This window comes from Lynx rufus, unplaced genomic scaffold, assembly GCF_022079265.1.
Source record: "Lynx rufus isolate CCGP_SWC_20201006 ecotype Redwood Valley unplaced genomic scaffold, mLynRuf1.p SCAF_3, whole genome shotgun sequence".
NCBI classification, from domain to species: domain Eukaryota; kingdom Metazoa; phylum Chordata; class Mammalia; order Carnivora; family Felidae; genus Lynx; species Lynx rufus.
In genome coordinates, this window is record NW_025814845.1 from 148,455,421 (window position 1) to 148,470,269 (window position 14,849).

The 14,849-nt window shown below is 35.1% G+C and overlaps 1 protein-coding gene across 1 annotated transcript in view; it reads right to left on the reverse strand.

Moving 5' to 3' along the window:
- Nucleotides 1-14,849, reverse strand: part of FBXO8 (F-box protein 8) — a 45,065-nt gene that overhangs the window by 4,152 nt on the left and 26,064 nt on the right. The gene's annotated exons all lie outside the window — the stretch shown is intronic.

Below are 14,849 nucleotides of genomic sequence, written 5' to 3' on the forward strand. Positions count from 1 at the left end.
ATGTGGATTTGAATGTGCAGTTATTGAAATAAAAGGCAGGTGTGTTTATTTCAACTCGTAGTTATCCAGATACATGCGTTCCCATGAATACTTATGTCTGGATAATAGCACACTGTGTGCAGTTAATTAGTAGAGAAAATGATGTATTATATACACACAACATACTGTTTTCACACATAAATTCCTTCAGCATTTCTTCCCTTTTACAAACACTTACATATAGTACTCAGAAACATTGCACCCATTAAGAATTCAAAAAGTTGAAGGAATTTTTATAAAAGACTCTTCAAAATAAAAAGTCTCATAAAATTTTTATATTAAAAAAATTAAAAAGCAATTTGATACCATGAGGTAATGCTTTTGAAAGGTTATAATTATCTGTAAGTTGTAATTCAAACAAAAGATTTTTTAATATAAATCTAAGTTTATGAGCCATCAGGATAATATCCTAATGGCAATGTTATCAGTTTCTCATGTGAATTTTAATAGTAAAATGCAGTGCTAAAGCACTGATTTAAAGAAATGTATATAAAAGCAGAATATAACATGAGATGTTCGTGTCAACTCAATTGTAAGCCACATTTCAGACTGCATCCTAGATACATGGCTAGGAAATGTAACATGGTCAAGATGGAAAGCCCAAGAATTTGGAATGAAGCTCTCGGCAGTTATCTGAGGGGCAGGAACTAAAGAAATATTAATGCTTGTTCCATCCTTTCCTCCATTACTTTGAATAATCGAGAGTTGACTGTATGTTTTAAATGATCTATTTAGCAAAAGTTTCCAGGTTTGATTTCTTTCCAAAATTCCTCCACTTAAAAGAATAACAATTTTTCAGAAGTATTACCAGTGCTTAATTTTAATCTAAGTGATTCAAAGAGGAATGCCAACTAAATATTATGTAATGGGTTCTTTATTTATACCTACTTGTAAGCCAATATTTAGGACATGTAAAACTAGTTCTTTTTAAAATTATACAAAATATTAAAAAACACTGCATGATCCATTAAATAGTACATAATTCTCTAATTATATGATATGTGCATTTTAACATCAGTTAATGCTTCTTAGTTATAAATGAACATTGGTATTTACCTCATGTGAGATCCTAAAAATATGCTGTTGACAATTTCCTTTTTTAAGGAACACGTGTTTTAAGAATGCTGAAGTCTCCAAAATCAACCATATACAGAGGAGTAGGCATGAACTCAGTCAGTTTTAAACCGAAGCCTGAAAACTAGGGACACAACCTGAAATAAGCCAACTCTGTTGGTTTTATGAGGAAAGGAGGCATCAGTTTTCAAGCCTGGGATTCCTCTGGAAAGGAAGTTACTTTAGAAGGGCTATCAGACTGAAGGGTCAAGGGATGTGAAATGGGAAAAGGCATGAGACAGATTATAATTTTCTTCAATAAGCAAGCTGGCAACCATTCGAATTCCTATCTTATTATGTAAGCATGGAACTACAAAACAAAACATAGTATGAGACCTGTTGAATAACTGTACACTTGTTTAATAAGTGGTATAACTATTTTTTTTTTATTTTCAATATAGTTTTAGAAGAATGGTACAGAGAGTTCCCTTCAGACCACATAGCATGTTAGTTACTTTTCAGGACTAGCGCTCTCAGCAGGGTGAGCTATGTGTGTGGTGTCTCACAAAGCAAATCATGAACATTAATGTTAGTTTATATTAACATAGTTTCCAGAAAAAAAAAAAAGAAGTCTGTAGCTCACTACTGTCTACATAATTCACTATAAAAGTGTCTGATTCTGGATGTCACATTTTGTGGGCCATATTGATAAACTAGAACTTATCCGGATAAAGGAAATCAAGACCTGATAAGATTGTTGAAGGGTCTAGAAGTCCTGTTAGATAATGAAGAGTTGAGGCATCTAGGGATATTAGGCCTAAAAAAGATACTTAGGAAAGAAGTTTAAGATTAAGACACCTGAAAGGCTTTATCATAAGGAAAAAAGATAGACCCTGTAATTTCAGTGAAGATCTTAAGCTGATGAAAGTTATAGAACGTCTTCCCAGAAAAATGCACACACACATTTTAAAACATTTTGTTTTAAAAGAGAGAAAGTGTGTTTGCGTGAAAGAGAAAAAGGGACAGGGACAGAGAGAGAGGAAGACAGAGGATCAGAAGCAGTTTCTGAGCTGTCAGCACAGAGCCCTATGTGGGGCTTGAACTCACAAACTGTGAGATCATGACCTGAGCCAAAGTCAAATGCCTAACCCACTGAGCCACTCAGAAGCCCATATATGTATGTATGTACATACATACATATATATATATATACATACATACATATATACATACATATATATATGTATTTATGCCTGAAGCCCATCTAAGAACTTCAGGTTAGAAATCCTATTTTATTTTTTTTTTTTTTAAATTTTTTTTTTTCAACGTTTATTTATTTTTGGGACAGAGAGAGACAGAGCATGAACAGGGGAGGGGCAGAGAGAGAGGGAGACACAGAATCAGAAACAGGCTCCAGGCTCCGAGCCATCAGCCCAGAGCCTGACGCGGGGCTCGAACTCCCAGACTGCGAGATCGTGACCTGGCTGAAGTCGGACGCTTAACCGACTGCGCCACCCAGGCGCCCCAGAAATCCTATTTTAGATGATGTAGGAGTACGGTTACTAAATGTCAGTAATAAGGAGGCAGGCTTGTGACATGTAAGGAAGATCGTGCTTCTGAGCTATAGCTGTTCAAGGCTAATAGTTTGTCATTTGGTTAATTTAATTTTTGTTGCTGTATAACTCAAAGATAAATCATGACGGAGTCAGTCCTTTCATGAATTGGCTCCATAGCATAAAGGGAAGTTTCTGTCATCTGGAAGAAAACTATTGACCAAAATGGATTTTATTTAATGAATGGTATTAAAGGAAAGTTACAGTGGGATGCCTGGGTGGCTCAGTTGGTTAAGCGTCTGACTTCAGCTCAGGTCATGATCTCGTAGTTTGTGGGTTCAAGCCCTGCGTCAGGTTCTGTGCTAACAGCTCAGAGCCTGGAGCCTGCTTCAGATTCTGTGTCTCCCCTTCTCTCTGCCCCTCCCATGATCATGCTCTGTCTCTGTCTCTCAATAATAAATAAACGTTAAAAAAAATTTTTAAAGGAAAGTTACAGTGGGATAAATAAAATTCTTATTATGAAAATAGATTTCATATAGACATTAGGATTCATATTTCTCCAGAAAATCATAAACATAAATAATATTCATATTACAAATCCTAAATTCCTTCGTAATGTGATTTCTTTTAAAGTATCCATTTAACTTTAAATTTAAATATAAAGATGAACACCCAAAGACTAGTTTGTAAAACTGACATATGTATGTCTGTGTGTATGTGTATATATTCATATAGATAGCTACGCATCTTCTTTAAAAGCATTTCTGAAACACTGAATCAAAACAAACCTATTAAAATTACATCTTCATTTACATCTACATCTTCATTTACAATGTATTAAGCAAATGGTAAATATGCAAGGTATTCAGTGACAGACACTGAAAAGTACGAAAGTTTTGCATTAAGCAAATTTAAAGTTTATCTGGGGAGATGAGACAGGTACACAAATAACCACACTAGGCATGTGTGACACATCAATGACACAAGACAGTCAACTAAGGCCTAAATGAACTGGTATGAAAAATAAGCATTTCAGTAGTTCAATTAAAAAAAAAAATCACTGTAGGAAAGGGTATTTGAATCATGTTTCCTGGGATATCTACTCTGAAGGAATGGTAGGGGTTTACATAGCCCAGAATGAGAAGAACACTGGAGAGGAATATTTTAGTCGATGTTCTATCATATGAGCCAAAGCATTAGAAGATTAAAAAAAAAAAAAAATCAGACTATTTTCAAAAAAACAGGCGAACTATCTTGGACTTCAGAGCAAGTCTGGAATCAGACTATAGGAGAAATAGGGCTGAGTTTTAGGGTATAAAGTGTATTTTCTACCCTATATGTAATTGGAAGCCTCTGAAGACTTTTTAACATTATGAAGCAATGGCCTGCAATATAAATTTGACAATAATATAAATAAGTAATAAAACGGAAATTAGACAGTAGGCTACTACAATTGTCCAGGCTTAAACATGTGGAAAAAGCAACAGAAATGCAAAGGAAATATTCTATTCTAAAATCATATGTATATATATACATATATATACACACATATATACGCACATATATATGCACATATATATGTGTGTGTATATACACACACACACATATGCATATATATACACATATATATACATACACATACACATATATATACAAAACCCATGTGCTACATATGTATATAAAAATGAGAAGTGAGAGCACATGGAACCATGCGCCAATGAATAATGAAAAGTGAAAGATAAAGGTAACTGATGCTTCTGGCTTAGATGAAAAGGGAAATGCCTGGACAGGGGTAAAAAAACAAAACAAAAAACTCCACAGTTTATAGACGGTGCTGAATTAAAGGCAAGAGTAATGAGGGTGGACTTTGAAATGTTGAATTTCAGGTGATGATAGGTACAACTAGAGAGGCAGAGGAAGCCGTTGGCAATGTAATAAGATAATGAAAAAAGTGAGGTTGAAGGTACAGATTAAGGATCCTGAATAAGAAGAATCGGTAAAAGAGTAGGTAATGAATAAAGCAGGGATACAATAATGTCCCGGGGGTAAAAGTCTTTGAAATGTAAAGAAAGGGGCATATGTTGCAATTCCATAGTACAGAAAGAGAAAGAGCCTAGTTGTTCCAAGAGAGACCAAATCATGGCCCTGCCATTTCATGACCTTGTGAACATAATTTACGCAAACTTTTGGAACCTCGGTTTCCTAATCAGTAAAAATCTTACTTAAGTGGCTGTTGTGAAGATTTGAAAGTGTCTGGCATAAAACAAGGCTGGTTTCCTTTTTCTTTTAGGGAGCTCAAAGAGATGAACACGTGGAAAGAGGGTAATGGATTTGGTGACAGGGAGAAAAGAAAGAGAAAGTAGTACCTTTCAAGGTCTCTTTCCTCAGAGTAATGGGGGCTCAAGTCTAAGAAGAAAGCTAAGGAATGAGCTCAAGGTAAAGAAACTGATTGCCCGCTCACTTGAAAAATTTATTAGTATAAAGATGGGAAACAGGGGCGCCTGGGTGGCGCAGTCGGTTGAGCGTCCGACTTCAGCCAGGTCACGATCTCGCGGTCCGTGAGTTCGAGCCCCGCGTCGGGCTCTGGGCTGATGGCTCAGAGCCTGGAGCCTGTTTCTGATTCTGTGTCTCCCTCTCTCTCTGCCCCTCCCCCGTTCATGCTCTGTCTCTCTCTGTCCCAAAAATAAATAAACGTTGAAAAAAAAAATTAAAAAAAAAAAAAAAAGATGGGAAACATAAACGGCAACGTTAAAGGTCAATAAGGGAAACACGGTTTTTCAAGAAAATCTTGACCCATGCACGTCGAGGAAGAAAGAAAGAAAGAGAACCAGCACAGTGAGTAAAAGATTGACGTAAGGAGCAGGAGGAGATAATGGGAGTAGCAAGGTAGAGAAAAGGGGAGCAGGGGAAAGGACTGAAAAAAGTTACAACTCGCCATGCTGGCTGAGGTCTAAACACTCCCCACTGGAGGAAAGAAGAATCCCTGCAGAGGAGGACCGGCCTGAGGGATAGAGCGGACGTAACACAGCTGCGGAGTACACACAACATGCTCCAGAGACACTTCCTGAAGCGCCAGGCCCTGGACATTGTACGGTGTCTTCTTCATAAAACCATTACTCTCAGCAGCAGGAAACATAACAGCTTTCCTAACACGCAGAAGAAGAAAGAGACCTAGACAAAATGCCAAGATGGAGGAATTTATCCCAAAAGAAAGAACAAGAAGTGGTCACAGCCAGGGATCCAATCGAAACAGATCCAAGTAACATGCCTCATCCAGGATTTAAAGTAACAGTCATAAGATTGCTAGCTGGCCTTGAGAAAAGCACAGAAGACATCAGGGAGTCCCTTACCACAGTGATAAAAGAGCTTAAAACCAGGCCGAAGTAAAAAATACGGTAACCGAAATTCAAAACCAACGGGAGGCAAAGACCATAAAGATGGAAAAAGCAAAGGAACAAAAAAGTGAGACAGAAGATAGAATAATGGGAAATAATGAAGCTGATCAGAAGAAGGAAAGAAAAATCTTGGACCAAAAGCAGACACAGGGAGTTGATAATGCTTTCTGAGCCTGGAGGACAGGGCAGTAGTAACGGTTAGGAGACAGGTTATGTTAAGAAAGTGATAAAGGCAAAAAGCAGAGTGCATATTGGTTTTCTTCTTCGGGTGGACGAACCATCTAGAAAGAGTTGGAAAAGAGAGCTGAATTGGATCTCCCAGTGAAGTGCTGAAGATGTCTATCACAACGGTTCAGGCACAACGGGGAATAAACAAAAAGAGCACCAGGTGGCAGCGAGAACCCAGGTGACATGAATGTCAATTCATGTTACGTTTTCTTTAATAGAACGCATGTTTACAGTAATCCAAGAGAGAACAATTAAGAAATTTTGTCAAGTAGACAGCACAGAATATGTCACTAAAAATGGTTATACAAATGACAGCCCCAAGATTTACACAAATTAGAGTAGTGAGCTGTTTTGATGTAATTTGTTTAGGAGGCAAACAAACAATTCAAGAAATCATGAATAGACAGCTTACACCAATATTAAGAAGGAATTCAAAATGAAGAAAACGATGTGTTGGGGCTTAGTCACCTATACAATTTATCTATGTTATGATTGTAAGAATGGCTCTTTTCACAGAATTCATTTTAAGATACCTCTACTTTGTTTCATTTCTTCTATTACATCGATACCCACGTTTTCACTCCCCTTTTAATAAAGCCTTACTTATCGATTAAAGTCATTATCCATGGTGTACTTCAAAAGCCAAACCTACCATACTTATGTTCAGGGCCAGAAATCATACATTTAGGAACAGAGTGAATTCTAAAACACTAGGTATGCGAAGCCAAATGCAAAAGAATCAACTCTTGTTACACACCTAAAACTGACTTAAAAAATTATAAAGTCTTAATTTAAAAAACCAAACATTGACTACTGGTACCGACAGTACTGGCTATTTGCATAGACGCTTGGCAGAAACATCGTGTAGCAGCCTGTATCAATAAAAACAATCATGTATATAGCAAAATTGTGACAAAGTAAGGAGTACCCTTGTATCCTTCAGAACAGCCTAATAAAGAAATTTAGAAAAAGATGGGTTCTAGCTAATTTTGCTCAAATTTGCCTTTGCTCAAATTTGCCATGGCTACTACTTTTCAGGCAATAAATCTGTCCTTACAGCATTGTATAATGCTAATATAATTATATAATGGAAAGCAAAACGGACACTGCATTTAATTTTTTTAGAGGACTTTATTAGAGGACTTTTAAAATACTGATCCTTAAATTTTAACAATAAATTTTTATAAAACAGAAGAGTTCAATCTAGATTTCTACTTTTTCTTTAAGAATTGACATAATAATATTCATACATGCAGTTTAACCTCAGTGAAACGAGCAACTGAAATGTCATCCTTTTGCATTAAAAGTAATGTAAAAATTGAGATACAAAAACAATTATGGATGGTTATTTTCTGGATAGTAAAAATAATTAGTTCAGAGGGGCAGCCCTCCATAGGTTACATGGAGTACCCCACTGTCTTGCTAGAAAACAGCAACAATGGTTCAGACGACTGCTCTGATATTATTTCTTCTTTTTTTACAGTACTTTTAGGATCACTGAAGCAAAATATAAAACCTACTAATTTTTGTTCAATCAGCAGTTCTCACTCTCCATATTTGATCAGAGAATATGTATTCACTTTATAGTTAAGGGGGAAAAACCCACATAGAACTTGAACAGGTGAGATTCATTTGGCGATATACACTGTTCAAGTAATAAATCAACACGGTGCTTTTTAGCTGCAGCAAAATAAATGCAGAAGATTACCTAATGAGCACATTTTAAGACTAGGTATCAATGTTTTTATTGTGTCATTTCATTTCATTTTACCCACTAACTTTTGCAGTGTTTTCTTCTGGAAGTATCCACACCACTCTCCTCTGTTGTAACACTGACCTACCACATGTACTTTAGAAATGTAATGTATTTCATTTATTCATTATAATTTAGGCTATTTATACATATTATAATCATTATTCCTAATCTAGTTACTAGATTCAAAGACTAAAGTAAAAACTAGGCTCAAGTTGTTAAAGTTGTCCTATATGAAAAGATTATAAGAGTAGTAAATGAAGTTTACCTCTTACTGAGGTGCCTGTAAGTAGGCTATTCACAGAAAGCCTCTGTGTGACTTAGCTATAAATAAGAGGAAAGGAGGTAATGACAACTGGGAAAGAAATGTGAAGATAATTTTGATGTCAGTTTGAAATCTGAACTGCAGATTTGTCTTATCTCTTCCCTAGGAAAAACAGAGCACACATTGTCCATGCTTATGTGGAGGAAGTGATAGACGTGAAGAGAAAATGCTGATATATTGCAGCCAATTCCTTACTGAAATTGCTCAGAATAAAAGATTCTAGAGAATAATGAAGAATCATACTATTCATTTTTTTAAGTATGGAATATGGAATGAAATTGGATTGGATTTCATCTTCCTGAAAAAAATTTATGGAGGACTTTTCCATACATCGAAGTGCACAATGTTGATGAACTGCTAAGAATAGTCATATATATATACCCTAAATTATTTGCAGCCAAAAGATGTCAAAAGGAAATCTTACATAAAGGAGGGGCAGTTCAAAGAAAATCAAAACAAAAACGGAAAATACTTCTAATGGAGTCCAGGGAAAATGGAGGAGAAATGTAAGACAGATCGTTGTGCTTCTTTTTCATAGGAGAGAAAGCAATGACATCAGACAAAATAACATAAATGTCATTATCTAGGTTTTAAATAACAATTAAAAGTTCCTACTAATTAATTCTAATACACTCAAACAGAAAAAGAATCACACTGAGTCCTAGTAGTCTCCAAAAGTATCACTCATGACAGGGATAAGTAAATAAGATGAAGAACATGAAGGTAATTCTTAAATGATAAATAAGTACTAAGAGCTAATATTATTGACAAGTTGCTGGTAGCTGACGTAAGCTTCAGCTTTTGGGAAAAGCCCCTTCTTTCACTAAACTGTTTGTAAATCAGAAAAAGAAAGCATTCTAATCAAAATCTGGAAATAAAACTCTATTAGATTAAGGTGCAATTAATAACAACTCAAACTAATGAGAGAGAAAGTGATCCATTTGAATACTAACGTTGGCTAATTTAAATCCCCACTTTATAAAAACTACATGTAAATATTGCATTCACAGTAATATATGTGTGTATATGTATATATTTAAATGACAAACTCCACTTTGGTAAATAAGAAGCACTTTTCTCATATTACCTAGATTCTCATATGTACATTTATAAATATATTTTGACGGCTCTGAAACAATTTTGAAATACACATTAAGAAAAACCTCGTATCTTAAGAGTAGACAAGCAGAGAAGCAAGCTGGAATTTAAATGGTAGTTTTATTGCCAGCACATGTGTGTACTTACTCATGTAAGTAAAGTATCTATTCATCACGATATTCAGCCACGACACATGTTTTAATTTAAACATAATTTTGGACACCTAATTATTGTTTAAAATGTCCTAAAAAAACCATTACACTAAGTATCACCACTGGCACAAAAGTTACTGTATATGCAAATGATTGTTCATCACATACTAGGAAATGATATTAAAGGCAAATGGTATTACCATTTAAAGCTAGGAGATGTTGGTGTGACCAATACATACATTATGAAGGGCCATTACTCAGGTGTCAAATATCTATCTACTAGAATCCAAAAGTTCCAAGAGAGGAAGAACCTCACAGTTTACAGCAGTACTTGCCTCCTGACAGTGTAAGTTGTTATGGTTGTACCTCTAGTATAAATGAAACCTACATTCTGGGAAGCACTTAGAGGCACTAAGTATTTAACATTTAGTATTTCATTTAATATTCACAGTAACACCATGATATATGTAATATTATTGTCCCCATTTTACATACGGGGAAACAGGAGTGCAAACATTAAATATTTTGCCAAGGTCAAAGTCATATATAATTAGTAACTGGAGAGATACTTAATAAATATTTTTAAAATGAATGAATCTGTACAAGGCCTCTAGCTGGCTTTGAAGAGAAGCTATAAACTTTTAAGGATTACATAATTAAACTGAAGTTAAAAAAGAAAAGAAGATAACCACCACAAAAACCTATGAGTTGGATCAAAACTCCAGTATACTTTGAAATGCCTCACATTGTAAACTCTCAAAAGTCAGAGTCACCAGTACAAATAATAAAAAGCAACAGTCACTATGATTCTATATTTACCTGCTAACAAATGGCCACAAGTGGTTACAATGATCTTATCACTTTTATAATAAAAGCATCTTCAAAAATTTTATGACATGAAAGAAAATGTTATATAACATTAGGAATAAATGTATACTATAGTTTTAGTTCAAACTTTTGCATTTAATGTAGTGTTTCTTTTATACTCCAATATTTCAAAGGATGCTCTACAACTGAAGACATCCAAGAACTGAGGATATATTGTTTTTTAGGTTTCAGATAAAGAATTCATACTGTAGAGTGACATTGGTATTAGCAATTGCTAAATTCAGATAAGACGTGTAGGAGAGACAACTACTTTGGACATTAAGATTGAGAACTTAGATCTAGAAAGTGTTGCCAAATTTTATTGAAACTGTGGACACATCAAATAACAAAGAACATGGAGGTTATTAAGGTTGTCAGGATATGGTAAGGAAGTAACAGGTAAACAGATTTATCTTTGAAATGTTCTTAAAATACTAACACAATATTGTAAACTTGCCAGGTATATTTATTTAAATTGGCAACAAAAGTAAAATTCAAACAAAGAAAAATTTTTGCTCATTTTAGCTTTGCACATTTTAAAATTTAAGAGTTTGTAGTATGGGTGCTTTGGTACTAAAATATTCTAACTTTATTCTTTCTTCTGGTTTAAAGGTCCTAGATCAATACATTTTCCACTAATTTTTGTTTCCTTTGCCCTTAGATAATTCACACTAAATGAGATAACAATATCCCCTGTGATAACTATAGAAAACAAAAGCAAAATGCATCAGGTGGTTTGCCTGATGACTAAACTATAGGATACTCTAGGTCTTAATCTCTCTTTCAATTACATTAAGACAAAAGGGGCTGGGAAATTTATTTCCCTATGAAGCTTCTAAAAGGTTTACCCTGAGTCCATGTAGTTCTATGGAGTGATTCTATAGCACGTACTCCAAGGACTCCTGAAGACAAAGGAATGGGAGGGTAGCCAAGATATGTTATGGTCAGGGCAGGGTATTGACCTGAATGACATAGGATAACGTTACCTTCTTAAATATAACACATGATTGATCAGATTAAAAAGAGATATATTGATACGTGCCCATACACATGCCACATTGCCCGCAAAAAAGTAAATGGCTTCCAGTTCAGTACAACCTGACTAGTCATAATTATCTAGCCAGAGGATAATATTTAGTGCCTGCGAGGCATAGTTTTTCACTTTGACTCTAATGCTAATCAAGGGGAAGGGGTTTTGCCAATCAGCTTGAGTATTTTAGCTGTTTTGGGTAAATCATTCCAACAGAGGAGAAAGCTTTCTAAGCTATATTCAGTGAGGGATGCCTCTCAGTGTCAACTAGCTCCTTTGCTCTGACTAAATTCTCATCAGCAAAATGGGGATAAAATTAATTTGCTAATGAAAATTAGTATTGTTTATTTTTATAAAAATAATTTGTTCAGGATTACATATAAAACTCTTAATGAGTCTGGGTGATGATGGCAGTGATGACGATGCAGTGGAATCCTTTGGACTGCAAGCAACAGGAGCCCCAATTCAAAACCGTAAAGGATTTGTTGCCTTGTGTAACAAACAAATTGTAAAGTATTTTGGCTCCACAGTTGTTAGCCTCATGGACCCAATTCTTTCTTCCTAATGTGCTACTAGCACTGTTATTAATAGCCCTCATGGCTGCAAGATGGCTGCTTCCGTTCCCGTCATTATATGCTCACATATTAGTGCCAGAAGTATACACATGGACAGGTATGTACACATACACATAGATACTCCACAGTACTTTTTTTTTTTTGTCTCTTTTTGAAACTTAAAATTTTCTCTGCACATATTTCCTCCAATTTACAGGCCAGAACTGAATTGCATGGATGCCATGAGAGGCAAGGGAAATAAAATTAACATGATGGTTTTGGAATCATCTGTATTCAACTTCGGAGGCTGAAAATGGATCAATCCTTTCAGCTGGTTCAAATTATTTACCTAGTGAGTAGCCTAAGTGATGTGATTTCAACCTTCCCCACATAGGGTTAGTGTGATTTTTTTTAAATTACTTTTACAATAGGATATAGCAGTAGTAGAAGGAATTTGAAGACATCTCCTGAGTTCCACTTATATCCTTCTGTTTTCCCCACTTTGTGGGGGAAACTATTTCCCACTGATAATTAGGCTTAATTACTTCAACCACAGAATAATTACTGATCCTCATTTTTTGGGGGGAAGGGTATCTTCTTTGCTCAGTGGCAGGAGGACCTAAAGTGGCAAGAAGGTCGTGTCAGCAACCAATTTGAATTGTTGTGCCTCTTATCAATATTCTTCCTTTGGGTAAGACTTCTAAACCAGTAGAGCCCAGAAATAAGAGAGGCAGAATAACAAATTTTACAAGTGGCTCACTAGTAAAACTAATGTTGCGGATGCTTGGAGACCTAGCCCAAAGCAATCTCAGTCTTTTCCTTGTCTTTAGAATTTCAGCCACGGTTGCTCAGTCATGATTAACTCTAAGCCAATCATGCAATCCCTTCTATTCTGTTCCTAACTGGTCTAGGAATGTTCCCGTGATTCAGTATGTCCATTAGGAATCAACAGAAGTACACTGAAGGCACCTGAAAGGATAGTTTTCTTCCTAATAAGCGTAAGGAATTTGAAGAGAATTTCTTTGTGCTCTTTGTGGTGAGGATACTTTCATATGAGCATGTTATGTTTTGAGTGATGGTGGACAACTTTTTATCAAAAGAAGGCAAAAGTAAACACACCTTGAGAGTCCATGATATGATCAGTGTATCATGGAAATAACTCTGGGATAACTGCTCATAACATATATGAATATTTGAATTCAATATGCCTATCAGGTTTGTTGTCCTGCCCTTATTTTCCAAAGTAACATTTTCTTTAACATATTAGATGACAACCAAAATCCAGAACATAGATAAATCTCTCAATCTTTCAAGACACAACTCTCAGTTTTAAGGTGTTTTTTTTTTATAATACTATCATACAAAAGAGAACAGATATAGATTCATAGACTTTCAAAAAGAGAGAGGATTACAAGTAAAATAGGTATCAGATTAACTGTCAGTGAACAAGAGGGCATTTCAATTATTCAAGCTAGGTGTCTATCCGGTTAGGAACACATATTTATTTACACATAGTAAAATTACCGATAATCTATACTAGCATGTACAGAACGAGTCCCCTCAAATGTTTGTTATTTTACCAAAAAACCAAACAACAACAAAAAACTCCAAAAGCCACTATGTCAGATAAATTTGAATAATACCATATACAATAACTTCCTCTTTCATATTCAAACTGTATATAAATATAATAAAGGCTCTGAAAAGTTATTCTTTAAATAAGCCAGCTAATCATAACATGTCATTTATTAGATTGGGGAACTCTTTTGATTATCTATTATCCTGTGGAACAATTATTCCAAAGAATACATTTGGGAAATGCTTATCTGTACATTCTGATGACACCAATTTCTGATAGGGTTTTCTATCCTTAGGAATAAAAATAGTTTTCATCATTGTTGCTATGCTATGAAGTAATGGTAATGAGCATTTTGTTGCTGTATATTAGAGCAAAAACTAAGATTTAACATCTGAGTACAAACTTCTGAGTTCCTTTTTATAATGGAGAACTACAATTTCCTGTTTATATTTTAGCTGGACAAACAACAAAAAGAATCATTATCTTTAAAATAAACTGCTTATGCACTTCCCTCTAAAATGTGTACACAGGTCAAATTTAAAATATTTCTTCTCATAATAGACTCTATCTATCCCACATCACTAATAACTATGCATAAAATTGTATGCTTGTGGGCCATCCTTTATGAACACAAAGAAAATGTGCTTGTATAGTTACAAAAAAGACTACTTTTCCCTGACCCCAATGAGAATATAAAAGACTTTTTAAAAACATGCTGACACAAGCAAAAATAAAAACTATAATATCTTGAAATTAAATCATGTTTGCTAAGAAAATGTTTCATACTAAATGGAACTCAAGGAATATAGCTAATTGGGGGATAAGAAAAAATTACTTTATTATAATACTGCTAGCAGAATAAAATCAACACACGTAACTTGTACATGCAGGGGGAAAACAGCCTAACATAATGGATGGTTTTCAGCACATTCCTTTACTAGAATGTGGTCACCTGCCACAAAGTACACAAGCTCATGCACAAGATCAAGACTTTACATACAGCTGAGATCACAACGTCATGCAGATAACAGCAGCGTGCTAGATAATCGTACCACAAACTGTGCAGATGTTCTCCCCCACCCCATGAGCCACTGCCAGCAGTTGCTGTGGAGTTTGGTTACCCATATCCGTGACATGAACGATGTCCTTTGGAGAATCTTGTTCCCTGTGGCTGTAAGTATTCTTATTTTTATAATATTTTAATGATGCTTGCTATCAAAATG